The 6169-nt window shown below is 37.8% G+C and overlaps 1 pseudogene; it reads left to right on the forward strand.

Moving 5' to 3' along the window:
* Positions 1–5369: 5369 nt before the first annotated feature.
* Positions 5370–5483, forward strand: LOC125086499 (uncharacterized; annotated as a pseudogene).
* Positions 5484–6169: the final 686 nt, after the last annotated feature.

The raw sequence follows: 6169 nt of genomic DNA on the forward strand, positions 1-6169 counted from the left end.
ACCCGTCTCTCCTCCCCACCATTTAATATTGGCCTTCCTCAAAATCTCCCCCCAGGCTGTCCTCTCTCTGTGGAGCGAGATTCAGCCCAGGGCTTTTGTTCTCATGTGTGTGCGTGCAAGGACTTCCAAATCTATATTCTGAATTCAGCCCCTTTGGCTTATTAGCGAAGGATTCCAGACCTTCTCTATACCGGCTGCAATCTTTTTATTCATTTCCGTGATTTCTCTCACACTGTTTATGCTCCTCCCACCCATGAACGCGACCCATTTTTTTTTTTAATTTAATCTGTTTTGTTCCTGGATGTATCTCAAGTACCCATAAAAGTATTTGACACGCGGTAGGCCTGCATGCATTCCCTGACTAACAACTGAACTGCTTCCACGGAATCAGATTACTCTCTACTCCCCAAAACTACGACCTTGCTTATTTCTGTGCGTTTGCTCCCATGAGCTTTCTGGCATCGTCTCCACCATCTGTAAGCCAATGCTCCTTCGAGACCGAGCTCGCCCGGCACTTCTTCTGAGAGCCCTTTTGCACACCACCCAATGGGTTGAGCCCACTTCTCTTCTGCACTGTCACTACACCTCGTCTATATTTCTGTTTCAGCATACTGGTATGCCATATGTTTTAGTTAAATGTATATATTTCCTTTTTTCTAGCTTTATTGAGATATAATTGACACGTAAACATTACATATATTTAAGATATACAATGTGAGGTTTATACGTAGGTATACAGTGTACTATGATTACAGAGCAGGCTAATTAACAACCATCACCTCACAGAGTTGTGATTTTTTTACAGCAAGAACACTTATGATCACTCTTAGCCAGTTTCAAGCATACGATACAGTACGGACTGCAGTCATCACCTGTGCATTCGATTTCCGGAACTTGTTCCTCTTGCATAACTGAAACTTTGAAGCCTTTGATGAATAGATGTGTGACTTCTTATCTCCTCCCATGTCCCTAAAGTTACCCAGGTGACTTACACATTACCCTTTCTTCCCCGTCTTTCCACAAAGCCTATCAGAGTGTTTTGTTAAATTTGAGATGATAATGGGTGGCTCAGTAGGTTAAGCAACTGCCTTCAGCTTGGATCATGATCCCGGAGTCCCGGGATTGAGTCCTGCATCAGGCTCCCAGCTCTGTGGAGAGTCTGCTTCTCCCTCTGACCTTCTCCCATCTCGTGTTCTCTCTCTCTCTTTCTCTCTCAAATAAATAAATAAAATCTAAAAAAATTTGAGAAGATAAGAATTAAGCTATTGCCCAAGTATACAAATTAGCCTCTCTCAGTCATTTAAGATACTGGCTGTCTGTCTCCAGACATTATTAATGTGCGTAAAAATTCCAGGTGCCTCCTTTGCAGGAGGAGTGTCTGTTGCATCTTTCATTTCGTAGAGAGTTGCAGAAGGTGTAAAGCAAGCGTCAGACAGCACCAGCTGGATGGCCTCAGGCTCCGCAGTCCATGGGGCCTCAGCTAGAATGGCCTTCCAGACCTCCAGCACTGCGATATTCTACCAGCAGAGCCGCGCTCTGAAGTTTGTATGACCCAGCCTCAGTGAGCTCAGCCCTACTGGTGGGATGTCACTCTGATCCCAGCTCCACATCATTAGGAAAGCTGACAGGGGGAAAACAATATCTAAGAGTAGATATACACGGAGATCCAGAGTAAAGTTCTGATGAACTTATAAATATTAAAAGTGGTCATCTCAGTCTGTCTGGGGAGACTGAAGTTTGTTTGTAATCATTCCACTGGCTCCGCTGTTGAATAGCTTTTAAACACACCCCATGTGTTAGAGATCGTCAGCCAAATCCAGGCCGGGCATTAGCAATCCCATTCTGGCTTCTTTCCTTACTCCTCCCCGCACATAAGGTGAGGACCACGCTTCCACTTCTCTCTCTGATTTTCGGTCTTCGCTCCTGATATATAGCGGTGACGGTGAAGACCAGAACGCCCATGTAGCTGTAAGGTGTCTCTGCATGCAAATTAACTCCTCTTACTTCTAGAATATGAAAATCCTCTACTTCTGTCAGCTTACAGTAAGGTAGAAACGAGAACCAGAGCCTCCCACGGAAAGCTGTAAACTTCCAGTTTAAAAAACTGATTGATAAAGAAGTGAAGATAGTGTGATTTTTTACACCGGCCAACTCTTTGCCAAACCCATTTGCTTTTCTTCTTGGGCAGGTGGTCAGAGTCTGCTTGCTAGGCTCTGCTAAATCTGTGTCTTAGGACTGGCTTTTAACCCGTGGATTCTTAGTGGTAGTAATGTACACTCATTCCATGCCTGGCAATAAAAATTTCCTGTGCTTCAACCTCCATGATTTTTTTTTTCTGCACAGCTTGATATAGATGAATATGGAAACTTGGGAGCCACATGTTAAAGATAGCAGAGCCACCAGACAAAAAGATTCTGAGTCCTGGAATCACACCTCTTTGAGACGTTGCATGGCAAATTACTATCACTTCTGAGGTTACAGAAACTGATGTTATCTTAACCAAAAAAAAAAAAAAGAAAAAAATAAAATTGAGGGAAGTGTTAAGAAACAAAAGGGTGGGCTAAATGGTGTAGATTATACTACAGGCTCATATACATTGGATCTTATTCTGTATTAGCTGACATAGTTGAAGCATGCTAAGTTCCTCCAGGAAGCAAGACAGCTCACTGGTAATAAAGTGTAAGTCATCCCTTTAGTAATTTGTTTTAGGCTTGGTCACTCATGGCCAGCAATGGAGGAAGGGCGATTCCGTGACATAAACACACAGTCGTGAGTCTGAAGGGCAAGCAGAGTAATCATACCTAGGAAAGAAATATTCCTCTAAAGGAAACAACTTCCAGAAATGCATTGTTTCCATTCATTTTAACTTTTTCATTGTTGTGAGAATCAGCTTAACGCCTGGAAATCATTGATTCAAACATGTCCATTCCAGGAAAGGTATTTGCTCTTCATTTCCTTAAGTAAATCTTTTTTGGGAAAGTTATCCCAGGTCAAAGGGATACATCGCCTCAAACTTTAAGTCAAGCCCCTTTCTAGGAGGCAGAAAAATACTTAAAATTTTCAGGTAATGGGTTTTTCCAGACTCCAGGCAGGAAGGATTTCCAAAATTTATAGTGGATCTGAGTTGCATATTGTACACAGCATTCTTCTAGCTGATTTCTTTTTTCCCAAAATGATGAGATTTAGTTTTGGATATGACACTCAATTAAGTTTTCATTTTGCCCTTCACAAAGGGCAAAGAACTTTATCTAGAACTCCGTATTGCAAAAAATTGGCAAAGAGGTATTCTAGTTGCACCAGAATATGTGAGATAAAAATGGGGACTTTACAAAGTATTTTGAGATGAAATCTACTGAAATCAATTTCATCCATGAGATAAAATGTAAAAGTCAATATGGATTACTGGCCAAGATTTTTGATCTCGCCTTCTGGAATAGTAGGTACATTTGCTGACTTATGCTGAGTGCCTGGCATATACTATACTGGTTTATAATCTTTCCAATCTCAGAATCAGCTCCAGACCACTAAGACAAAGCTACTCGCCAAGGCTTTCATGTGAACAGTTCCCAAGTGTGCTGTGTATAGTATGGCCAAGAAAATGTGGTGACCATTCTCGGGAGGATTGACCTAATTTCTTCATGAAAGGCCTTCTGTATGATCAAATAATCAAATAGTGATTAGTTTTGAGTAGCTCAAATGTATTTACTAACTTCCTTCTATATACCAAATTGAAAATACAGACTTAGATTTGTGCCAATACAAGTAATAATAACAAGAGGGAAACGGACACGTGCCCAGTGCCAGGTGCCATTCTCAGTGCTTATCCCTAATGTGAATTAATTTAAACAATAAAAAGAAAAATCTAGAGTCACATGTGTAATAATTTAAGGCTTTAACCTAGCTTTCAAAAGGATGCTAAAGCAAGCACTTTAATCTTATTCCCCACTATGACAGCCAGGATTTCTATAAAAATGTGTAGAAAATTTGGTGTCATAAACGAACTGTTTTTGAACCAAATGTAGTTGGTTCTTCAGGACCATCTGGAATTTGGGGACCAAATACTACTTCCACATTATTATTATTATTATTATTATTATTATTATTAATTACTACTAGCAGTAGTAATATTGCTTACTTTTACTCAGTGATTTCTATGACCAGGCACCGGACTTCAGTTTTTTACTTTTGTATTTCATTTATCTCTTTCAACAATGTTTTGGGATAGATACGATTTTTGTCCCCATATACTACTAAGTTATTTGTCCAAGATTATGTAACTTCTAAGTGGGAGGTCTTAAAATTCAATCTAAGCAATCTTAGGGTATAACATAGAATGAGATTCAGTGACTATTTGATATTCTAAAAAGTATCTTCATACTGGTAAAATCAAAGCTCTGGAAATTCTTTTAACACTAGGAAATGAAGTAGCTTAGCTATGTCTGGTTGACTTTTATGAAAGATAAATATGGTCAGATACAAGTAGTCCAGGGAAGTATGATTCTTTTGCTTTGTTTTATAATAAACACAAAATGGAATTTCTCTTCTTCTCTATCTTAAGACATATGATTTAAAAATATTGAGTAATTACAGTTCTAGGAAATTGATGGACAGTATAATCTGTAAACTTATCTAATACAAAAACATAGAAAGCCTAGATAAAATATTGCATATTTCAAACATTCAAATGTTCTCTTGAAGTCATAGCTGAGAATGGACAATCCACAGTTGCCAGAATCAGAAGGAAGACTGAAAAACCACTGGGGAAAGGAAAAATGGTAGAATGTGTACGGTGTGTGCCTCTAATTACACCACGGACATAATTTCTATCGTCCTTACAGAGATGGATGCTGATGCCTTGGAACCATATAAAACAGGGAATTAAAACAAAGACCATCTGAACAGATCCAGAGCTTAAAAAGGCTTGAATCTTTAATTAAAGGATGGAATAGAAAAAAAAATTACCATAGATATACAGACATGGCAAGGAAGTCTCTCCTGATAATTTGTAAATATGTTACTTTTTCTGGCAGGTGTTTGAGATTTGAAATTGTATGTTACGTACGTGATCTAGAAAACTCTAGCCCTAGAAAATAATAGTAAAATTGATCGATGGCTAGTGATACTCCTGGGTCACTTGGAAGATGCAAACATTAAATTACTCGGGAATTCCATCCACAGGTACAGAGGATTCTTAGGAGAAAAAAAATACCCATCCTATTTAAGGATACACTCCTATTAAAAATTACAGAACACTGAAAGAAACAGTTTGGTGTGAGTGAAAAATAGCAAATATGGCAAACAGCAAGCTTGGAATCCCTGAGAACTTGAGATAACTAGACAATAATATGACTTATAAAATGACTATGCTAAGCTTTGCGCAGTGGCAGTATTGTAGCCAATGAGGTTTATCTGAGGTGCGATTATTGCTAATTAAAATGACTATGCTAGAAGTATACAAAAATAAGTAAAAGTCAAATAAATGAGTAAAGCATGAAAAGAAACTGCCAACTGAAAAAATTCAAGAAAAAATTTTAAGTTATTGAAATATAAAACTCAATGAACAGTTTAAACAACAGACAAGAAGTATCTGAAGAGAAATGAGTAGCATGAGAAATAAGAATATTTCTAAAATGTAGCACAGATTGATAATTAATGACACACAAAAAATACATGTACATACAAGAAATTGAGAGACATGGAAGATAGAATGAGAAGGCGTAGCATTTATTTCATTGCAGTGATAGAAGAACAAAAGAATGGAGAAAGTGTTTCAAAATATTCTGGAATCAATGAATATATTGAATCCTCACATCTAAGCTTCACAATAACTTTCAACAAATGAATAAAAATAAGTCATACCTTTACCTGCTGTTGTGAATTTGCAGAACACCACAGACAAAGACCAAATCCTTGAAGCAACCAGATAAAAAAGACAGATTATCTACAAAGCAATAGCAATTAAAGTGCTTCCGTAGCAACAATAGAAGTTGAAAGAAAATGCAATATTTTTAAAGTGCAGATGGAAAATAACTGCCAAACTAAAATCTTATATAATAGCTAAATATACACAACTAAAAGCAAAATAATACATTTTCAGTCAAAAGCAGAGATTTTCACTACAAAAATATCAAAGATTGTGTGGTAATGGTACAAAGTTGACAAATGGACA

This window comes from Lutra lutra, chromosome 15 (genome assembly GCF_902655055.1).
Source record: "Lutra lutra chromosome 15, mLutLut1.2, whole genome shotgun sequence".
Classification (NCBI taxonomy): domain Eukaryota; kingdom Metazoa; phylum Chordata; class Mammalia; order Carnivora; family Mustelidae; genus Lutra; species Lutra lutra.